This window comes from Spermophilus citellus (genome assembly GCF_964194105.1).
Source record: "Spermophilus citellus genome assembly, chromosome: X".
Taxonomy (NCBI): Eukaryota; Metazoa; Chordata; class Mammalia; order Rodentia; family Sciuridae; genus Spermophilus; species Spermophilus citellus.
The window spans coordinates 137336427-137362199 of record NC_138190.1 but is presented as its reverse complement, the minus strand read 5'-3'; positions in this window follow the sequence as shown (position 1 = coordinate 137362199).

The window sequence follows — 25773 nt, the reverse complement described above, 5'->3', positions numbered from 1 at the left end:
CAATCAGTACTCAGGATGGCACGGTGAAATAGATTTCATTCCAAGAAACTGTTGCTATTCAAGTAGATGAATGCTGTTATACACATCATCACAATAAGTGTAGAATTATATTCTGCTGTGTGTTATTGATTTAAAATCATCCATGTAGAGTAGAGGAAGACCCAAGCCATTGCTTACAGTTATAGAGAGCAACAGCTTGCCCAGGCATTGCAAACAGACTTCATCTTAGGGACCAACTAGAAATGGTACAAAGAGATGTCCTCAGCAATGATTTGAGAAGGATTACAAAACCATATTTGACCTTTAAGAAAGTAAAAGCCCATAAGTGATTGTTAAAGTCTGCCATAGATATATGGTACATGAAAAAATCATGAATAATGTTTATGCAGTATTTACAAGCACAAAATTTAAAGGGAGAAAGCTTCATTTTGGTGAATATGCCAGGTACAGATCTTCAAGTGAAATTTACTTTTAAGCAGACTCCAATTTTGAGGGTTGTACTCTAGTTACCCTGATTGCCCTAGCCAGTACTGGCCTAACAACTGTGTAAAATTTAGGCACTTCATCATAAAAATCATTTCTAGAAGCTAAGTGGGGCTGAGGAAGGTGAAGGCAGACATGTTCTCTAAAATTCAGTTAAGTCTTAATTTCTGTTTTACTCTTAATGACACATCTACAAAGTTTAAATTAATAAAAAGCTCTCCTTACCTTTTCCTAAAGGCCTCTAAGAGTGGGTTCTTGGCACAGCTTCACACCTCATCAGTGATTTGTGATTGTCCAGAGGATTTTGTTTTTTCACTTATCCCTTGAGCATTGTCCTAGCCAATGGAATGTCAGTGTTATGTATGTCTTCAACAGAGAATAAGTTGCTAGCACAGTCTGTACCATGGAATTCCTGTGAATCACTCTTAGATAATTCTGAATAAGTATGAAGCAATTAAGGCAAAATGAAGACAACATTAGAAACAATCTTTCAAGCCAACCTGTGATTTTTGCTTCCACAATATGGTAACAACAATGATGACAACAACAACCCCAGTCTGCAAGAGTTTGTTTGGAAGTAGTGGGGTTTTACTTGTTTTTGTTCGTTTTTGCTACACTTCATCCAAATGCACTACAGGTAAATCAAGAAATTTTAGCATAGTCATGGAGTGTAATATGTGTCCTAGAGCAACAAAGATCCTGGTACACTAACTGCTCCACAACTAAACTCCTAAGAACAACAATCAAGAATATATTAGACACTAAATATTCAAAAGGCTAAAACTGAATTGACACACTGAAATTGTGTTTATTGTTGTTATTTCCAATCTTATTTAGTTATCAAGACATAAGAGAGTATGGACTATTTTTTTTCCATATTACAAATGAGAGATCCAAGGTTTAAGTAGTTAAGTGATGTGCATGGAATCATACAATGTGGAAACCAGGATTTGAATGGGATATATTTCTTTTATAGCAATTATCTTTTTAACTTCTTGCTTTCTCAGACTTGTTCCCGTCATTGAGTCAAGTGTTGGCAGCATAGACTCTAGAATTAAGAGAAGGTTGAGTTTGATTTAGTGGAGATAATTTTAGAAAGCAGCATTGACTTCACGCTGTAATTGAAGGGTCACTGAACACTGAAGTGGATTTTTATAAGCAATTAGTATTTGGTGGTGATGAAAGAGATGGGGAGCAATTTAAACTTTATCCCAAAGAATACACAGGAAGAAAGAGTCCAAAGGAAAAAGGAAAGTAATTGGGTGATTGCATTTTGATTGAAGCAATACGGAGATGAAGTATAGTTTTTGGTGCTAAAATAGAAAAGAATGAACATACTCACAGACCAGGACTTATCGGTGTTATCAGAGTAATCTAGGATTTAATCAAACTAAAAAAAAAAAAAAAACAAGCACTGGTAAATTGGTTGGACCAGGGAGAGTTGCAACATTTGTAAAACTTACTCAGTTGGGATATAGATCCAAAAAGTCTATACCAAAATTAAGGTGGTACTCCTATTTGAAGGCAATGGAAAGCAGTTTATTTATTATTTCATTAAACAAATCTTTGAGAGCCTCTACTGCTCTACTCTTACTGAGAAACTGTCTTATTTGAACCTTACTTGCCTTATTAAGTGCCTACCATGTGGCAGATCCTGTTGTAAAACGGATGATACCTTAATGAAAATGAAAAGCAATATGCTTGCTGTCATGAACTCTACTTCTAGTGAACCTCTAGAGATAGACAATAAACATATTATGTCTAGTTCGATATATGCAATAAAGAAAACCACAGCATGACAAGAGCATTAGAGTATACTTGAGTAAAAGAGTGCAAAGTGGGAATTTTATAGAAAATGAAAAGATTTTTATAAAAAAAGTTTCTATAAGCAGAAACTAGAATGAAACGAGGGAGAAAATGATACAGAAAATGATACAAAGAGTAAGATCATATAGGACCTTATATGTCAGTGTAAGGACTGGTTTCTACTCTGAGAGGAAAAACCACTGGAGGGATCTGAGCAAAAGAATGACATAATCAGACTTTCATATTTCCATAAGTTACGTTTCCTGAAGAAATTATTTGAATGCCTTGCCTGAAGAAAGAAAAAAAAAGTCATTAAAGAACTAAAGAATGAAGGAATCATCTCAAGCAAGAGCTGGATATTAGCATGGAATCCAATTAAACGTACGAAACAGGGTAGAAACAATTTTTTTAAACATAGTTATACATTTGATGATATTTTTTCTTTTAAAGAGATCTTTCCATAGGAAAAAAAGTTAAAATGACAGAATAAATATAAAACTTGGGTAAGAGAGCAAAGGTAGCGTGGTTAAATGATTTTCTACAACAGACAATGAAAACATTGTTCTGGTTTTTTGTTTTGTTTTGTATTGGTTTTTGTTTTTGCTTTGGTGGCAAGTTCAATATAAATTTAAGAGTATCTTGGAAAGCTCTGAGATAACCACTTATGAAATTAAATATAGAACATCTGTGTTTTATATCACTACTGAAAACAAACAAAAGAGTCTATAAAAAAGTCTATTTAATAATATTATACTGTATATTTGAAATTTGGCAAGGAAATAGGTCGTAAATACTTTCACCACAAAAGGTTACTATATGAAATGATGGATATATGAGTTAGCTTGATTGTGGTAATCATTTCACAATGTATATCAACTCATCATGCTGTATATCTTAAGTATATATAATTTTTATTTTGATTTATACCTCAATAAAGCTGGGGGGAAGTCTAACTGGGAATAAAAAGAAACAATAAAAAAGTACTGATAAAGGGCTGGGGATGTGGCTCAAGCGGTAGCGCACTCGCCTGGCATGCGAGCGGCCCGGGTTCGATCCTCAGCACCACATACCAACAAAGATGTTGTGTCCGCCGAGAACTAAAAAATAAATATTAAAAATTCTCTCTCTCTCTCTCCTCTCTCACTCTCTCTTTAAAAAAAAAGTACTGATAAAGATGTAAGAAGCAAATATCAAACAATATTAGTGATGAATGAAAATTTATTAAGTTTCTTATTAAAAGAAAAATACTTGCAACCTTTCAGATCCTGTAATAAACTACTTTTGAGATACATAGTGACCTCTAAGTCTTGTCTTTTCTTTTCTTTTTTTTTTTTATGCCATGGACTGAACCCAGAGGCACTCAGCCACTGAGCCACATGGGTCATGGTCTCACTAAATTGCAAAATAAAGAATGGCTACACACACACACACACACACACACACAGCAATATATTCACAAACAAGCAAAACAAAACAAAAAAACATAAAAACAAGGCATAGAGTTATATGGAATAAAAAGAATGTGTCAATAAGATATATTATCTATAATGAAAAATGATCAATTGCATGCTCTAAGTGCCATCATCACATCAAACTATACAAAAAAGCAGAAGTTTTGTAAATTGAGTTTAAAAACAAAAATGGGATGGAATGAGGTAAAGGAGAAAGAAAAATACTTACCAAAACACAAGTATAGTGCTATGCAGCAGACATTGTATACCACTATCATATGACAGATCAAGGGAATATTATAATTAAGAGAATTTTTAGTACCTTTTTTTTGTTTATTTTTTTATGTGGTGCTGAGGATTGAACTCAGTGCCTCACAGGTGGGAGGCAGGCACTCTACCACTGAGTCACAACCTCAGCTCTGGAAAATTATAATTAAATGAGTACAAAAACATGATATAATCTGAGAAATAAATTGAAAGAAATCTGTGAAATTATATTTATATATGATCTGTCAGGAAGTCGTTTGGCTATACTTCAAAATATGTCCAGAATTCCAACATACATAACTACCTGCACTGCGCCCATCTTCATGAAAGCCAGAGACAGCTTCCTGTTTAATTCAGAATAAAACCCCTGACTTACAAGGGTTTATAAGATATGGTCATCTGTGCCGCGCCAGGTGCAGTGGTGCACACCTGTAATGCCAGCAACTCATGAGGCTAAGGCAGAAAGATTGCAAATTCAAGGCCAGTTTGGGCAATTTAGCAAGGCCTTAAGCAACTTACAGAGACCAATGTTGCTCAGTGGTTGAGTTCTCCTGGGTTCAATCTGTGGTGAAAGAGAGAGAGAGAGAGAGAGAGAGAGAGAGAGAGAGAGAGAGAGAGAGAAGAGAGAGAGAGAGAGAGGGAGGAGAGGGGAGAGGGGGAGGGGGAAGAGAGAGGAGAGAGAGGAGACAGAGAAGAGAGAATCAGAATAGAGGTCCATTAATTCTCTTATCCCAACTCCTATTATTGCCATTTCCCTTTGGAACAGTTGATTTCAGTGACACAGCATCCTTACCTTTCTGTCAACAGGGTTGTTGTACTGATTCTTACCTATTTAGATGTTTTTTTTCAAAGGCATTTACAACATGCCTTTCATCAAACATGTCCTTCTCCATATTTTTGGCCCTTTATTTAATTAATTAATTTATTTCTGGTGCTAAAAATCAAACCTAGTGTCTCACACATGCTAGGCAAGCACTCTACCACTGAGCCACAACCTCAACCCTAACCTTCTCCATTTATTCCTACTTTCTTTACTCATCTGTTTTGTTCCAGAGAACTTACTACCTTCTAAGTACTATGTTATTTACTCTTTCATTACGTTAATACTCAACATTCACACACAAACACATGCATGCATGCACACATGCAGACAACCCCCCCATATATATATAAACACTTACTAGAATGTAAACATTTTGCCTGTTTTTTTTTCCACATATATTCCCGATATCTACAACAATGCATGGCCTGTAGCAGATACACAATAAATTTTCTTACATGAATGAAAGTACCACAAATTTATACAAATACTCATTTATTGCTGTGAATAATATGCACATTTCACACATGAAGTTGCAAAAACATTAACAATAAAGTTAATTTTAACATAATGTTAAGAGTTAGTCAATTAGCTTAACAATATATGAAATATTCTACTATTTTTATAGGAAAAATATATGTATGTATTATGGTTTACATATGAAGAGTCTCTGAAAAGCTCATGTATGTGTCAATTGAAGAAGGTTTAGAGGTGGAATGATTAGGTTATGAGAGCCTTAACCCAAATAGTGAATTAATCCCCTGATAGGGATTAATTGAGTGGTAACAAGACAGGTAGAGTGTGGCTGAACGAGATGGGTCATTGGAGGCATGACTTTGCTGTTTATATTTTGTCCTTGGTGAGTAGAGTCTCTCTCTGCTTCCTGGTGCAATGTTCCTAGATGTTTTCCTCTGCCACTCCCTTCCACAATGATGTTCTGCCTCACCTCAGGCTCTAAGCAATGGAGTTGGCCATCTATTGAGAGCCACAGCCCAAGGGGCCCTAGCAAACTTCCAGCTGCCAGCAAACTTCCAGCTGCCAGCTGATGATTGATTGGCTCACAGCCGCCCCAGCAACTTCTAGCTGCCAACTGATTGGCTCCTCTGCGGTGATGCTCATTGGGCTGTTTCCCCGCCCTTTCAGACCACGGAGCTTCTCATTGGGGGACTTTTTGGCTCCGCCCACGCGACCCAGCCAATCGGCCTCAAGAGCAGGAGGAGTGGGGGAGGTTGAGAGGCTTGTGGGAAGCCGGTGGTGGCAGTTGGGCTCTGAAGGTTTTCCTGAGGAGCTGTTTTGTTTGGAGTGTGTGTGGTTCTAAAAATAAAGTTCGTTTCTTTTGACAAGTGGCTCCTAAACTGTGCCCAGCCAGACTGCGGCAGCCATCTGTGGACTGAGACCTCTGAAACCATGAAACCCAAAATAAACTTTTCTTTCTCTAATTATTTTTGTCTGGTCTTTTGGTTAAAGCAGTGAAAAAAAAGCTGACAAAAACAATATTTGTAAGAATATACATTAAATTCTTCGTGATGCTTATCCACAGGTGGTTATAACAGGCTATTTTTTGTTATTTTTATTTCTGCATCTCACAGATTTTCTATAAAGCACATGCATTAGTTTTAATCAGATAAAAGAACATTATTTTAAAAAGTGATAGAAATGTCTAAACCAAAAATGTTCTAAAATGTATTCATAAAAGTACCATAGCTGACATGCAAAACTGAAATGAGAAATAGGAGACAGATTGATGGACAAAAATATTCCAGAAAGAGACTACTAAAATGTGTCTAATCTTAATCAAGATTCTGCAAATAGGTTTCATCATATATATTTGGCGATCAGACGCTACTAACCATCTGGAACTGGGGTGAGAATGAATCTGTACACCTCCACCTACTCAGGGAGGATGAATACTATGAACATTTATGTGTGTCCACTGTTAGTACAAGGAAGAGTGGCAGCATGCCTGACATACTGAATTTACTGTTTGCAAAATGAATGGTCTTAAATCAGTGGAGCAGGGTTAGATTATGCAATAAATTGTGTTTGGAATAATTGCTAGTTTCAACACTGTCAAATTTGAATTTCATCTCACACATTGAACACCAGTGAGGATGGAGCAACTTAGATGTACTAAAGAATTGTACAATTTTAAAAGCCTATGGGAACAAAGAGAAGTAATTATGATTTTGGGATTAGAAAGGAACTTTTTAGTTACAAATAAAATAGAAGAAATAAAGAAAGAGTAATAAAGTTGAAAAGTTGACAGTGATAACAGCAAAAATTACATGCCTAGATATGCATAATAATAAGAATGAAATAACTATTAATAATCACTAAAATTTTTATGAATAAATAATGGATGACAAAAAAAATCCTAGCGGCACTTTTAGTCAATAAATTCCTTCTCACAAATTTACAGGAATTCAAATTCAACATCTAAACACTCTAATATATTAGAAAAAGGATTGTCCACATTAAAACAGAACCCAGACTTTGGAGTCAAACAGGCCTGAGTTAAAATTCCAACTTTACTATTTCTTGAAAATTAGCACACTGACCATCTATTAATACCTCCTGGGACTGCCATTGGGATAAATAAAATGATGAATGTGAAATGCTATATAAATCATTCAGGTCTACATAAAATAAATGGCTGTTGTTAAAATCATAAAGAAAATTTAAATTTTTGCAGTTATTATGTATTCAAACAGTAAAACATCTCTTGGTTCTTGCGAGGATTCCAAAGGGAATAAGCTGTGGCCAAAAATCACAATGAATTTGCCCTGGAATAAAGTAATACAAATTATGAGCTACTATGTCTAATCACCCCAACCTACAATAGCTACACTTTTGAAAATTTCATCAGTTTTTTTTGTGTGTGTATGCCTAGTAAACAGTAGGAATTTACTGGTTGTCTATTTCATTTGATCTTATCTTGAACAAAGATACACACATATAGTTCAAAGTTCTAATTATTTAATTAGAAATTTCACAGTATAACTCCCTTATTAAGTTTCTCTCTTTAAGATAAATGACATTGTATGGTAAGCGCAAGGTATATTTTGGGATGAATGTTTACTTCATGCTACCTTTGAATTAGATCCACCTGACAGACAATTCAAATGTATAACTTTATTTTCCTCCTGAAAACCCCTTTAAAATTCCAAAAATGAAACCAGAATCTAGCTTATATCAATGTCTTAAAAAACTAGCAAGAGCCATGTGAATAATTACTATGTATGAGACATTTAACTAGAGTGGCCCAGCATACATGATATCTCTAAGCCTCACAGCAAACTCATAATGTAGGCATGGGTATTGCCATTTGATTACAGAGAATTTAAGTCACTTTTCTAAAATCAATAGCTAGTGAAGGAAAGAATTGCACTGCTATTTTAACTTTCAAATGTTTAAAGCTCAAGACTAATGGAAGCCAAATGGAAATGCAAACACAGAAAACAAAATTTTTAAAAGATGGAAAATTGTAAAGAATGCAGGGTGAAAAGAAGATAAATGAGGAGAGATGATTATAGTTGATAGGTTTGAAGGTAAGGAGTAAAAAAGGAAAGATGATGAATGCTCAGCAGATGTGAGGTGAATGAAGGCGAACAATAAGCTGGCCTTAATGACAATCTGACATGAAGCAAACAGGAGAAAATGAGAGCAGTTAGATGAAGTATTTGGAAGAGTCCACCAAAAATAACTGCAAAACAGAAGGGAGGCTAAAACACTCTAAGATTACTAGAGGAAAAAGGACATAGTGAATTCAAAATGGAACACAATGGACCAGGCTTTAAAAGGTAGAAACACACAGCTTTATAATGATAAAATGGAAAAAAAATAAAATAATATAAAAGGCTGGAATGCTATAATCTCTCCTCTTTTAGTATACCTCTTTGCCAGAGCCATTTAGCAAATTTCAAGTTATAAAGGCACAGAGATTTTCTTTTTCCTGTGTCTGACTTTTTGGGCTGAACAGAATTGAAGGATGAAGATTCTATTGTTCTTCAAGGTGTGATTGTCCCCAAAAGTGAAGTTCTCATTATATATGTTTGTCCTAAAGCACAATCCTAACTAGAAATATGGGAAGAGTCTGTATATTCACCAGGCATATTTTCTTTTAAAGACAGAATACTTGGAATGCTGGTGAAACTATTGCCTATAACACTTACAGGAGGTAGATGTTAAATAAATCATATTTGAAATGTATGACTTCCTATGAAAAGCTTGTTTTTCTTGAGTTGAAGGCTTCCCAATAAGTTTAATTCTCTTTATCAGTAAATTTCTTTTTTTACTGTATCCAAAATAAAGAAGTTGTCCTTAGTTTAGCAGACTTTTTTTGGTTGTTATTATTGTTTTAAACAAGGCTTATTCTGAATATTGACATACTTTGAAATTCAAAAGTACATTAAGCAGTATGTGCATATTTTAATTCAACTTGATAAATTGTTAAATATCTCCTAAAATATGTCAAGTATTGGTTACATCTTTTAATTTCCTTACAAGTGAATTAATGACAGTTTTCTGAAAGGAAGACTAAAAAAGACACAAAATCTTCATCACAGATACTACTATAAATTATTCAAAGCAGTAAAACTTAACCCTTTATGAGAGACAACTAGAATATAGCTTTTAATGTATTTGCTGTTGTTGAAAATATCATTACTTTATAATTAAGGAAAGAAATGACAACACTTGAATAATTATTTTGTAGAATGCTCATTTGTAAAAACTTGTAGACTAAGATAAATAAATTGATTTCGTAAACTACTGATTAATATTCAAAATGAGTTGGCAGTGTTTCTGCTGTTTAGAAAAGTGCCAAAGGTACTACTACATTTAGCAGAAGTTTCTCAAAATCTATAGCTAGTGGAAAATATTGTTTCTTATTTACTAACAGCATACTTCTTTGTTTATTTGTTAGGCTTTAAGAGGGATTAAAAGAGTTCTGATAGCATTTATTATTTATTTTTCAATTAATATGCAGTCTATTTATGAAGAAATTCCATAAAAGACATTTGTAAGTCATAATATATAAATATAACGATATATTAGTAAAAATGAATTGCAAAAATTTAACAACACAAAACTCAAAATGAAAGAGGCCTTGTTAAAAACTAGTGGATAATATGAAAAATCAAAATTTAAATGAGATCATTTTCAAAATATAGTAACAAATAAATTCATAATTTAAAACCAAATTATTGAGGATTAAATGTTTTCATTATATGAAAACAAATACATTAATCTCAAAACATCAGAAAAACAGCAACAACAAATTATAAGGAAAGCATGCAGAAAAGAACCATAAAATCATAATAAGTAGAAAAAAAGAAACTGATTAAATTGATAAATAAACCAAAAACTTATATAGAAGAAAGGAAAAAGATTGTTTTTAAAAAATCTAGTTAAGGGAATAAGGGAGACTAGAACTAGGGACTTCCCATTCTGGAATCTGTTCAAAATTAAGAAAACTATAATATAAACTAACTCTATTATCTTTTTGTCACTGTGACAAATGCCTGAGAAAAACAATTTAAATAAGGCAGGATTTATTTTAGGTTACAGTTACATAGGTTTCAGTCCCTGGTCATCTACTTTTGTTGCTTTGTTCTTTAGGTGAGGGCAAACATCATGGTGGAAGGGCATGGCAGAAGAAAGCTTCTCAGCTCATGGCAGCCAGGAAGCAGAAAGAACATGGAAAGAGCAGAGGAAAAATACACCCTTCCAAGGCACCCATAGTTATCCACTTCCTCTGAGTAGTACCTACAGTTCCACCACCTTACAATAATGCTTTTCAGATTATTAATCCCTCAATGGACCAATCAATTAATGAAGTCAGAGCCCTCATGGTCCAATCACTTACCAAGAACCCCACCACTGAACACTGTTGCACTGGGGTCCCAAGCCTTCAACAGAAGACCTTTGTGGGATATTCCAGATCTTAACCATAAAACCAACTTATTAAAACTCTTAATAATGTGATTATTTATGTATATTCCCAAAACATAGAAAGTTTGTCATAGCAGATTAATCCAAAATAATATTAGATAGAATATTATTAAATAATCAATATCTAATATAATATTAGATTATCTAATTTAATGTAATAAATAGATATATGTCATATTATCATAATATCTGAATTACATTCTTAGAAAATGTTTTAATAAATTTAATCTAGGGCTGGGAATGTGGCTCAGGCGGTAGCGCGCTCGTCTGGCATGCGTGCGGCCCGGGTTCAATCCTCAGCACCACATACCAACAAAATGTTGTGTCCACCGAGAACTAAAAAATAAATATTAAAAAATTCTCTCTCTCTCTCTCTCACTCTCTCTCTCTCTCTTTAAAAAAAATAAATTTAATCTAAAATATTCAAGAATCATATTGCATAACATACAAAAAATATACATTATTGAAATATCTACTAAAACAGAAAATAATACACAAACAAAAAAAGAACAATAGTAAACACACTAAAATCCTGAGTTTCTATAAGAATTATATATATAATAAAAAAGAAAGTAAATATATAAGTTTAATATAACAACAAAAGGATGGTTTAGTTTAAACATGTTATACAGCAAATTTGTTTAAGTATTTTAAAACCACATTATATTTTATACATAAATATATTTCATAAATATAAGCCAAAATAATTATAGATTAATTTAAGTTAATTAGTATGGAAAAGATGATCAATGGCTATTAAGTTATAGATAGATAGGAGCTAAAAGATCTGGTGAGCTATTGCATGATAGGGTGACTACAGATAATATACTGTACATTTCAAAACTGTTTCAAAAGTTTCTACCATAAAGAAGAAAATATGTTGAAAGTTTTCACCACAAAAAATTATAAGTTTTTTGTAAGATAAATATGCCAAAACTGGCTTAAACATTACACAATATATACATATATTGAAACCTCACATTACCCCATTAATATGAGGAATTTCTATGTTTTTATGTATCACTTAAATGAAGTTAATCTCAATTTAAAATAGAGAGTGGGAGTTCCTAATAAAACAACCACATATAACTTGAAAGTCAATATTAGAAGAGAAAATCTACCTGTATCATTTTTAAGTGTGTTAGAGTTGTTAATATTTAAGAAAATTCTATAGAAAGTTTTTGAAAAATAGAATATATTAGAAAAATGGATGAAGGTCATAAACTGGAATTAAAAGAATGAACACAATTGAAATAATATAATTCTAAATTGTGTTTAAATTAATTATTAATAAAATTAAGCTAAATTAAGAAAGTCAAGGGTCATATGTTTTCTCAGAAATGTGGAAGCCAGATAGGATAAAAGAAAGATGGAAAATATCTCATAAAAAGCAAAGGGAGAGGGCTGGGGATGTGGCTCAAGCGGTAGCGCGTTCGTCTTGCATGCCTGCGGCCCGGGTTCGATCCTCAGCACCACGTACCAACAAAGATGTTGTGTCCGCCGATAACTAAAAAATAAATATTAAAAAAATTCTCTCTCTCTCTCTCTCCCTCTATCACTCTCTCTTAAAAAAAAAAAAAAAAAAAAAGCAAAGGGAGAGCAGTAGAATAGAGGGAAAGGTCCAGGGATGGATGGACGAGAGCGAAGGGGCAGGGTTGGGTAGGGATATTGGTAAAATTAGATTGTTCTATTGTGTGCATGTATGAATATGTAACAACAAAGCCCACCTTTATGTACAGCTATAATGTACCAATAAATATGTGGAGAAAACAAAACCCATAGAAATGTAAAAATAATAATAATTAAATAAATATTAATAGAAGAAATTAATAGAAATCCAAACAGAATACTCTTATATGTCATATTGGAAAATATTAAAAATAATTTGAAAAATATTAAAAAAGCATCCCATGAAAGACCTAAATAAAGAAAAGGGGATCCAAGATGGTGGAATAGAGGAGGTACTGTTTCTGGCTGCTCTGTGGCATGAATACAAGAAAGCAGACAGGCAGCTGCTCCACAAAGTCTCACCTAAGTGGAATACAATATCTCAGAGAATTATACAGGACCCCTATACAGTGAATTTTTGCAGAAACCAGCACTGGCACAGAAATCAGAACCTCTGTGTTCCAGTAAGACTCTGGACTCTGGAACAAAAGTCCAAAGTGCTAGCACACAAACAGCTCTCAAGCACAGAGGAGAATCACCAAACCAGCAACTCTGCAGAACTCCAGACTGCATTCCCTTCCCACGCAGGACACTCGACTGCATTCTAGCTATAGCACAAGGACATCCCAGATCCTCCCACCTCACCAGATACCTTGGTGCTAAAAACAGACTGACTCCACCTTGGAAAAACTTTCTCGCCATATTTGGTGGGTGTGGCTATCCGTGTGGATCTCTGACTGAACAGGTGATGTATTGTTGATATTGGGATCCATTAACATTGCCCTTCCCTACGAAGGAGGGATTTTGGAACCATAAAAGAGAACCACAAAGCTATAGGGTAAAAACAATAAAATACCAATCCCATAGACTGGGAAAGAAAGACACCCGTGTAACATGAAAAGACAAAGGAAGAAAGTACCACAAAAAATTCAAGATAACACATCATTAGAAGAACTGACAGCTACAGTAGAAACAATGAAAGAGAAAGATTTCAGGATATACTTGATTAAAATGTTTTGGGACCTCAATGAAGACATAAGATAACAAATACAGGCAGTGAAAGATCACTTTGACAACGAGCTACATAAACAAATCCAAAAAGCAAAAGATCACCACAAAAGGGATATAGAGGTTATAAAAAAAAAACAGAAATCCTTGAAATGAAAGAAATAATAAACCAAATAAAAAACTCAAACTAAAGCATCACCAACAGAGTAGACCACTTAGAAGACAGTACATCAGACAATGAAGATAAAATAAATCATCTTGAAAAGAACGTAGACAGCACAGCAAAAAATGATAAGAAACCATGAGCAGAACATCCAAGAAATATAGGATAGCATAAAAAGACCAAATTTAAGAGTTATTGGGATAGAGGAATGCACAGAGGTCCAAACCAAAGGAATGATCAAACTGTTCAATGAAATAATATCAGAAAACTTTCCAAACATGAAGAATGAAATGGAAATCCAAATATAAGAAGCCTACAGGACTCTGAATGTGCAAAATCACAACAGGTCCAACATACAGAATAAGGAGAGACTTTTAAAAGCCACAAGAGAAAGGAATCAGATTACATACAGGGGTAAACCAATTAAGATAATGGAACATTTTTCAAAACAGACCCTGAAAACTAGAAGATCCTGGAACAACATATTTCAAACTCTGAAAGATAATGGGTGTCAACCAAGAATCTTGTATCCAGCAAGTTAACCTTCAGATTTGAAGATAAAATAAAAACCTTCCACGTTAAACAAATTTTTTTTTTACCTAGAAAACCAGCACTACAAAATATCGTTGGCAAAATATTTCATGAAGATGAAATGAAAAACAATGAAAACCAGCAGAGGGAGCTAGTATACTAAAGGAAAAACTAATCAAAGAGGAAAACTAAGTCAAGTTAAATAACAAAAATAAACAAATATGGCTGGAAATACAAACCATGTCTCAATAGTAACCCTAATAAATGTTAATGGCTTAAACTCAAAAATCAAAAGACATAGGCTAGCAGATTGGATTAAAAAAAGATCCAACAATATGCTGCCTACAGGAGACTCATTTGATAGGTAAAGACATACACAGACTGAAGTGAAAGGTTGGGAAAAATTATACCACTCACATGAACTGCAGAAGCAAGCAGGGGTTTCCATACTCATATCAAATAAAGTAGACCTCAAGCCAAATTTAATCAAAAGGGATAAAGATGGATATTACATACTGCTCAAGGGAACCATGCACCAACAAGACATAACAATCAAGAATATATATGCCTCAAACAATGGTTCAGCTATGTTCATCAAACAAACTCTTCTCAAGTTCAAGAGTCAAATAGACCATAACACAATAATCTTGGGTGACTTTAACACAGCTCTCTCACCACTGGATAGATCTTCAAAAAAAAAAAGTTGAATAAAGAAACTATAGAGCTCAATAACACAATTAATAACTTAGACTTAACTGAAATATAGAGACTATTTCAACTGGCATCAAGCAGATTCATTTTCTTCTCAGCAGCACATGGATCCTTCTCTAAAATAGACCATATACTATGCTACAAAGCAACTCTTAGCAAATACAAAAAGTAGAGACGCTACCCTGTACTTTATAAGATCACATTGGAATGAAATTGGAAATTAATGACAAAATAAAAATAAAAATTTCTGCATCACATGGAGACTGAACAATATGCTACTGAATGAACAATGGGTTACAGAAGACATCAAGGAGGAGATTAAAAAATTCTTAGAGGTAAATGAGAACACATACACAACTTATCAAAATCTCTGGGACACTATGAAAGCAATACTAAGAGGAAAATTCATTGCATGGAGTTCATTCCTTAAAAGAAGAAAAAGTCAACAAATAAATGACCTCATGCTACATCTCAAAGCCCTAGAAAAAGAACAACAAATCAGCAGCATAAGCAGCAAAAGGCAAGAAATATTTAAAAGTAGAGCTGAAATCAATGAAATCGAAACACAAGAAACAATTGACAAAACTAACACTTGGTTCTTTGAAAAAATAAATAAAATTGACAGACCCTTAGTCATGCTAATGAAGAGAAGGATAGAGAAAACTCAAATTACCAGCATACGTAATAAAAAATGCAATATCACAACAGACACTACAGAAATACAGAAGATAATTAGAAGTTATTTTGAAACCTTATACTCCAATAAAATAGAAGACATTGAAGGCATCAAGAAATTTCTTAAGTCATATTATCAGCCCAGATTGAGTCAGGAAGATGTACACAACTTAAAAGACCAATATCAAGTGAGGAAATAGAAGAAACCATCAAAACATTACCAAGCAAGAAAAGCCTAGGACCAAATGTATACACAGCCAAGTTCTACAAGGCCTTTAAAAAAGAACTAATTTCAATACTCTTCAATTTATTTCAGGAAATAGAAAAAGAGAGAGCACTTCAAAACTCATTCTATGAGGCCAATATCACCCTTATTCCAAAACCAGACAAAGATATTTCAAAGAAAGAAAACTTTAGATCAATATCTTTAATGAACGTAGATGCAAAAATTCTCAATAAAATTCTGGCAAATCAAATACAAAATCATATCAAAAAGATTGTACACCAATATCAAGTGGGATTCATCCCAGGGATGCAACATATGGAAATTAATAAATGTAATTCATCACATCAACAGACTTAGAGATAAGAATCATATAATCATCTCGATAGACGCAGAAAAAGCATTTGACAAAATGCAGCACCCCTTGATGTTCAAAACACTAGAAAAACTAGGGATAATAGGAACATATCTTAACATTGTAAAGGCTATCTACATTAAACCTCAGGCCAACATCATTGTAAATGGAGAAAAATTTAAGGCATTCCCTCTAAAATCTGGGACAATATAGGGATGCCCTCTTTTACCCCTTCTTTTGAACATAGTTCTTGAAACACTGGCCAGAGCAGTTACACAGATGAAAGAAATTAAAGGATATGTACAGGAAAAGAAGAACTTAAATTCGCTCTATTTGCTGACCATATGATTCTATATCCAGAAGACCCAAAAAACTCCACAAGAAAACTTCTAGAACTAATAATGAATTCAGCAAGGTAGCAGGATATAAAATCAACACCCATAAATCAAAGGCATTTCTGTATATTAGTGACAAATCCTCTGAGGAGGAAATGAGGAAAACTACCCCATTCACAATATCCTCAAAAAAAAAAAAAACTTGGGAATCAACTTAACAAAAGAGGTGAAAGATCTATACAATGAAAACTACATAACCCTAAAGAGAGAAATCAAAGAAGACCTTAGAAGATGGAAAGATCTACCTTGCTCATGTTTAGGCAGAATTAATATTATCAAAATGACCATACTACTAAAAGCACTATATAGGTTTAATGCAATTCCAATCAAAATCCCAATGGCATTCCTCATAGAAATAGAAAAAGCAATCATGAAATTCATCTGGAAAAATAAAAGACCCAGAATAGATAAAGCACTTCTAAGCAGGAAGAGTGAAGCAAGTGGTATCACTATACCAGGACTTAAGCTATACTACAGAGCAATAATAACAAAAACAGCATGGTACTTGCACCAAAACAGGCTGGTAGACCAATGGTACAGAATGGAGGACACAGAGAGTAACCCACTAAATTACAATTATCTTATATTAGACACAGGTGCCAAGAACATGCACTGGAGAAAAGATAGCATCTTCAACAAATGGTGCTGGGAAAACTGGAAATCCATATGCAACAAAATGAAATTAAACCCCTATCTCTCACCATACACAAAAATCAACTCAAAATGGATCAAGGATCTAGGAATGAAACCAGAGACTCTGTGTCAATTAGAAGAAAAAGTAGGCCCTAATCTTCATCATTTGGGATTAGGCCCCAACTTCCTTAATAAGACTCCTATAGCACAAGAATTAAAACCAAGAATCAATAAATGGGATGGAATCAAACTAAAAAGTTTTCTCTCAGCAAAAGGAACAATCTGTGAGGTGAATAGAGAGCCTACATACTGGGAGCAGATTTTTACCCTTCACACATCAGATAGAGCACTAATCTCTAGAGTATATAAAGAACTCAAAAAGCTAAACACCAAAAAAAAAAAAACAAATAACTCAATCAACAAATGGGCCAAAGACCTGAAGACTTCTCAGAAGAGGATAGACAATCAATCAACAAACATATGGAAAAATGCTTACCAACTCTATCAATCAGAGAAATTCAAATCAAAACTACTCTAAGATTTTATCTCACTCCAGTCAGAATGGCAGCTATTATGAGGACAAACAACAACAAGTGTTGATGAGGATGTGGGGAAACAGGCACACTCGTACATTGCTGGTGGGACTTCAAATTGGTGCAACCAATTTGGAAAGCAGTATAGAGATTCCTTGGAAATCTAGGAATGGAACCACCATTTGACTCAGCTATCCCTCTCCTCAGTCTATACCCAAAGGACTTAAAGGCATCATACTACAGGTTCACAGCCTCATCAATTTTTATAGCATCACCATTCACAATAGCTAAACTGTGGAGCCAACCTAATTGTCCTTCAGTGCATGAATGGTTAAAAAAATGTGGTATACACAATGGATTTTTTACTCAGCATTAAAAAAGAACAAAATCATGGCATTTCAGGTAAATGGATGGTGTTGGAAAAGATAATGCAAAATGAAGTTAGCCAATCCCACCCCCCTGGAAAAAAAATGCTGAATGTTTTCTCTGATATATGGAGGTTGACTCATAGTGGGGTAGGGAGGGGAGAGCATGGGAGGATTAGATTAATTCTAGATATGGAAGAGGGGTGGTAGGGAAAAGGAGGGGCAGGGGATTAGCAAGTTTTGTGGAATGTGATGGATATCATTATACAAAGTACATGTTACGAAGACTTGAATTGGGTGTCAACATATTTTATATACAAACGGAGATATGAAAAATTGTGGTATATATGTGTATTAAGAATTTTAATGCAAAAAAACCAAAGTATATGTATAAAGGCATAAATTGGTGTGAACATAGTTTATATACAGAGATATGAAAACTTGTGCTCTATGTGTGTAATAAGAATTGTAATGCATTCCATTTTTGTTGTGTATTTAAAAAATAATAAAATCAATTAAAAATTTTTTAAAAATTTTAAAAAAGTAAAGAGGTTAATGTCTATATGACCTCAAATTGGGAAAGCCCTTTCTAACATGCCAACAAAAACAGAAACCACAAACATTAATATTTTTAGCTACATAAATTCCCAACTATAAATATATATCTTACTTATTCTACTTTTTCTTAGAAGTATTAGCTTTTTTAATGCAATTAATTCAAAACATGTAGAACTAGTTAAAGTAAATAATAAAATTGAATTGGTTTAAAAATGTGATCAAAAATTACTAATCTAATATATAAAGAACTGTCATAAATCAATAAGACAGCAATGGGAAGAGGACATAAGGAGACAATTCAAAGAAAAGCACAGTTCACTGCAGAGACCAAGTAGAAGCCAGTTTTTACTAGCCACGAAGCTGTACAAATTTAGGTCATCTTTTAAATATTCAGATAATGGCTCAGAGCATAGGGCAACATCTCATATAATCCTTAACTTTATAATGATACTTGTAAATAATCTCGAGAGTAGTCTTTTTCTTAATTATTTTCAACTTTAGTTTTCCCCAGATTTTGTTCTCTGTATGTCTAATACTCTTTGGGGCTTTTTATCCCCTCTATTTAAAAAATTTACTCCAAATATCTGGGCCCCCATTGATATTCTTATTTTCAAGCACTCTTGTGTGCACTTAGTATTTTTTATTATGGAAAACTTAGTGTGTACATATGAGCTCACTTTGTCAGCCTGATACAACCAATTCTCCCCTTTCAATATATTAGAGCCTTCACATATTTTTGCTGGTTTGCACATAGTTTCTTCATAAAGATACTACCCAGTATACAGAACTTCAGGACATGATTTTTTAATATAAATTTTAAACATTTTTATATGTTTTAAATTATAGTTTCCACCAGTGACTGCCTCAATTATTTTTTCCTTTTAAAAATAACTATTGTATCAAAGGTACATCCAGTTGGGTATCAATCAGAGCATATATGCACCCTTGATATAACAGTCATCTATATTTAAAAAGTAGGGAAAAAGGAAATAGTAATTGAGGCAGTTACTAGTGAAGGCTATCGCTTAAAACACAGGAGCATAGTTGATATCAAAATAGGTCTAATGCCACTGAAGTTGTTACTGAAACTATTCAGTAGACAGTAGAACAAAGGGTAAGAACAAAGAGAAGCAAAGAACCCATGAGAATGAGTTTTGAGTTCCCAATGAAACTTTGATCTTTGTCAGATTTTGAATTCATGCTTGATTCAGAATGTACCACCACTCTATTGCAATGATTAAATCAATGTATTTTCATTGCAGTACAATATATTGCCATACATTTAGTATCCTGAAACTTTGAACATTATTTTTCTGTGGGTTAAGTTTCTATGGGTTAGGAGTTTGAATACAGATTACCTATAACTTTTCTTCAGGGTCTCAAAAGGCTACCATCAAGATGTTGACCAGGCTGCATTCCATTCTGGGACTTGTATCCTCTTCTGAGCCTATACTTTTGTTGGAACAGTTCAGCTCCTTGGAGTTATAGAACTAACATCCCTCTTTTATTCATGGCTCTAGGCCAAGAACCATTCTAATTTCCACAGCTCCCACAGTTCTCTGCCACATGGGTGTTTTGATTCTTTAAGAACAGCTGGAGAATTTCTTGCTCCTGTCTACCAAAATGAAGGCTTATATAATAGATGTGAAATTCCATAATCTTTGTCATATTATACTGATTAGTAGCAAGTCACACACTCTGTCTGTACTCAAGCAGAGGGGATTACATAAGAGAATCACTTTAGGATGTTTCTTACCACAGTGTTTCCACTTGCAATCAAAAGGGCTATGGTACATGTTACCTCAAATTCTGTGAATGAGGCAGGGCATTAATAAGTAGACTTAAAGACACTGACACAGTCTCTCTTTTGTTGTTTACTTTCTAATCAATCTCTGTACACATTTAACAAGAAATAAGTATGTTTTTTTCATAAACATATCTGTATTAGTGGAACTGTAGTTCTCAATAACTACAAGTCTGAACATCAAGATTTTTGGAACTAAGCGAGGAGGTATATCTTCTGATTAATTAATCATTAGTCATTGTTGTTGTCCTTCTTATTTTTTTTAAATCAAGCCTCAGACACCACATTGGTACTCTAGTATGTCGAATTTCTGCTCCTAGAATCACCAAAGTATAACTTCACTTTTATCCCAATTCTGACTTTCTCTAACATATGAAAGTAGAAGGGGAATGTTTGAACAAATATGAAGCTACTTAGAGAGATTAAATGGTTTTAGAGTCTAAAATACAAACAAGCAGCTGTTATGCAAAAACACATTTTATTGGTTTTCTAAATAAAGCATTTCTTTTTTTTCTAATATAGACTAAATAAAAGATGTGGTAACTAATTGTCGGAGCCTTGATTTTACTTTCAGGAAGGAAACTACCATTCTATAGAGAGTGCATATGAATCCTAAATCATGTAAAATGCTTATTTTAGCATATTTCTTAAAAAGGCAGTGGTTTTATTATATTCGAAAATTTGATTTGAATGTGTAAGAGGGAAAAATTTTTTTCTCTACCTTTCCATGTCCTTACTTGGGAAGAACACCTGTAACAAAATACAGATTAACAGAGAATAACAAACAGAAGATTATCAACACATATATCTCATGTAAAAGTGGAAGAGACTAAGGAATAAATAATACTCCAAGAGATGTCCCAGAGTTTATACTTAAATACCATTGCTCTCTGAAATAAAGAAAGAAGAATTTGTGGGTTAAGGATATAGCTTAGGGTTTAAAAGCATGCTTACCATACAGAAATCATTGGTTTAACTTCTAGCCCCACCACCGAAAAAAGAAAAGGAAGGAAGGAAGGGAAGGAAAGAGGGATGGAGGGAGGGGAAGACCAGTAATTGGTGATGCCAAGGAAAAGCATAGTAAATAAAATTAAGGATTGCTATGCAAATTTAAGTTATTGCTTTCTGCATTGATAAAATTAGTGATTTGGAGTTCTCCTGCTTTTCATAGTATGGAGAACATCTACATAAGGAGATTTCCCTTATAAATATATAAGTTTTCCTTCTAATTAGATAATTTCCACCCTTATTTTCAGAGTTTCTCCTGTGTCTAGATTTTTATCAAATTAATCCGTTCAAAATATTACTTGTATCAAAAGACATTATTTTGGAGTGGCATATTCTCATTTCAAAAAATCAATTTTGGGTTGTTACATTCTAGTCTCCTACAAATGCAAACTCTATGTAAATGAAGTAATAAAACTATACATCTTTTTTTTTAAAGCTACAATACTACTAGGAAAAGGGGGAATATGTCTTTTTAATTATCAAATTAAAGGATTCTACTAGTTATATATTCATAAATAGACAGGAAACTGATAAAGCAAAAAGTCTATGTATTTATTTACTTTAAAGATTGTTTTAGTCAGATTATTAATCACTGTAATTAAAAGACATGGCAAGAAAATACAGAAGAGAAAAAGTTTATTTTGGTTCTCAGTTTCAAAGGATCAGTCCCTGGTTGGTCAAATCCATAGCTCTGGAAACAGGGTAAGGCAGAACATCATGGTGATGGGTGTGATGGAGAGAAGCACCTCAGAACATGACAACAGGTCACAGAGAGAGAGCTCCCCTCACTGGGGACAAAATAAAGACCCCAAATACCCACCCCCAGTGGCCTAGCTCCTCCAGCCACACCTTATTTGCCTACAGTGAACATCATTTAATTACCTAGCAGAGAATTAACACCACATTGATTAAGTTAAGACTCTTATATCTAATCATTTCACCTCTGAACAATTTTGTGTTGTCTACACATGAGCTTTTGGGGGACACCACCACATCTAAACCATAACAAAGATCAATTTTCTTTACCTAAAAATACTTAGATAATATACCATTAAAACATTTGTACAAGAAAATAATCTGTGAAACCTTAAATATAAGTATTTCTACATATCTATTATGCTGAAAGTTAATAGCTACTGCTCTGAAATGACTAAATCAAACTTTTACGGACACATGTTCTCTTTTTAATTTGCATCTTGCTTTTTAACACATCCTGAATGTGGGGCAAAAACAAAGAAGGACACAGTCCTTGTTTTCACATAGTTTACAATCAAGGAGTCAAGTCATCAATGTAGAAAATGGAATAAATGTTGTGAAGATGAATCATTAATAAAAATACATAACAGAGGTAACAATGTAGTCATAGCTGATATTTAAACAAATCACAGAAATGATTGCAGGATTAAAGATGAGGGAGAAGTCATTGATAGGAATGGATAGTATATTGAATAGAGCACTAGTTAGGTCATTAGAAGAGGGTTCCATTCTTTTGTTACCAGCTAATGCTGAATTTATAAAATGGAAGCTTTGGCCATCAGGCTGATATAGAAGGTTCTTTCCCACTCTAAAAGTACATGCTCAGATTGTGATTATAAAGGACGTCATAAAGGACAGTAATAAGAAGGTAGTTCAACTATATCTATTGAGTGTGTCTTAACCAGAATTGACACAGTAGGAAGATATTTTCTGGAAGGGAAATTGCCTAAACCAACAATGTATGGGTAGGTACCACAGTTATAATCAATTAGAATTCATCAATACAAAATTAGCATTTTTGTCTAATTATAGCATTTTAATGTTTTGCTTTGGTTATAATAAATCTATGAGATATCTAGGCTTCATTTCCCCAACAACCAACATTCAAAGTGATTCTGAATAGACATTCAGCAATATTACTTTAAACGAACTATGGATTGCCGAAAGTAGGACACACAGGCCTGCATGCGCACACACACACACACACAATGTTAGAATTTCTCTCTTCACAATGGATCTCAGGTCAGATCTATTAATTTTCATTTTTTTTCCTATTTGAAAGTTAAAATGAGAAAAGAAAAATGCAAAACTTAGACTGATCAGAATCTTTATCTATTCAGGAAATGTGCCAGGTCCTAGTCTTTATTAAATTTCTTGTCATTTGATGAATTAAATAAAATTATAATGAACTCACTTGGGATTTGATTTTAATCGGTGGGGTTTTTCTTTCCAATTATATAGTTTCATATTAACTCTTACATGTAAATATGTAACCTTTTTCTAAAAGACTAGAGTCACAGTCCTTTAAGTACTTACAGAATTGTTATTTGAAAGGATCTTGAAGACTGCACAAAGATCCTCATTAAATTTAACAGCATTCACAGGCAGGTAAGTGGCCTCTACTATGATTCCTTTTTCCAAAGTTGAGAGTTTTAGACCCAAATCCTTTCTGGAGACTATAGAGAATAATGTATAGTCTCTTCAATTTAATCTTCTCCTCATCCTCCTATTGGTCAAGGGTAAAATCTCATATTCACTTCCCATGCACTAGAAGCTTCTCCTGACCATTCAGTGGGATAAGTGGCCAATAAAGACTATGGGAAGAGCCTAGCTCTGACATCTTATCAATTATTTATTATTCTCAGGCTTCAGATAAAAAAATACTATGTTTCTGAATGACTGAATGTATGCATGAAAAATAATTTTAATATCTAGCCTTGAGAATACAAAATATTTAGGGGAGATTTGTTTCATTCATTCATTAATTTATTCATTTTGGTTTTGGCTTATCATTTTGAATCTCTGAATAGTACATCTGTCAAAGAATCTGTAAAAACATTCTGTAATCTTATCTTCAGATGGCCTATAAGATACAATTTCTTTTCTTCTTTTTAAACTGTTTAAAATAAATTTAGGCCCTTAAAGGTCAAACCTTCCTTACTGCTTGAGTTTGAATTAAAGATTTATTATCATCATAGCAATATGGAAGGCCTTGTGCAAGGCAGTATGAAGAATATAAAGGGTTTAAGGTGTCAGTGTCAGCCTCAAAAAGCTTATTTGAGTAAAACAGGCCAATTTTTACATGAGTATTAATATGATTAGATGAAAAAGTCTAAGCAAAGTATGCAAAAATGTCTGAGAACCTAAAGGATGGAGTACTCATGTCACTCTCTGTCAGTCCTAGAGCACCATTCATAGTATATATGTGATATAGTTATACAAAGTGGCAGTATATGAGGAAATACCTAGAAAGACTTTTCTAAGAGGTATACAAGTTGATCCTTAAAGAAACAGGAGAAATTTGTCATCCAGAGAATGAGAGAACAGGCGTTCCAGGAAAGAATACAGTATATTTAGACTTAGATAAGTGAAAGAACATGGAATAGCTGATGCATAAGAACTAAGAAGTTCGCAGACACCTGAAAGAAGTTCAAAGAAAAGTTAAATCTGTCTTCTGAGATGGGAATAATGATGTTCCAAGATGAAGGAATAACACAGAAACAGCATAGTAAAAAAGAACATAGCAACAGAAAGTGCAAGAATTCTGTGCATCCGGAATATTATAGTGTGATATGTGTCATAGGTTTGAGTGAAAGTGGGAAGGGCCTTGTGTGCCATGCCAAGATAAGATTTTATTGACAAAAGGGGAACTATTGAGGATTTGTTTTAGGAAAGGGAAAGATAAAGTCAAATTGTTGTGTTAAATCTAATGGTTATATAGAGAATGAATAGTTCGGCAAAGAAAAGAAATGACTCATACTCGTGGAGATGAGAGATATAAATGGGCATTAGAGCCAAGTCTACCCCAATATCTCAGCCTCTCCTTACTGTGTCACCATAGGAAGATCATTAATCCTGAAACTACAACTTTCACATAAAAAAAGGATCATATATTAATAATTATGTTCCATTGCTTAAATAGGAATTAAGTGACATAACATTTATTAACATCAAGTATGAAGGAAAAGGGGTAGTTAACAATAATGAAAGTATATACTGCTAGGGCTTGATTATACCCCCCTAAATTAATGTGTTGAAATCTTAATTTCTCAATGTGGCAGTGTTGGGAGGTATATACTAGTGGGGGATTTCTAGGTCATGGGGACAGAGAACTCCTGAATAGATGAATTATTTTCTCTTCAGAATAGGTTAACTATCTTGAGAATTTTGACCCCTTTTCTCCTGCATGTGCCTACTTGCCTTTCTGCTTACTGCCATGAAATAAAGCAGCACAAAACCCTGATTAGATGTGGCAACTCAATCTTGGAAATTCCAAACTCCAGTATTATGAGCCAAACTAAATTCCTTTCCTTTATAAATTTCCCATCAAGGATTCTATTATAGCAACAGAAAATGAACTAGAAATATACATATAATAAATTTAATAA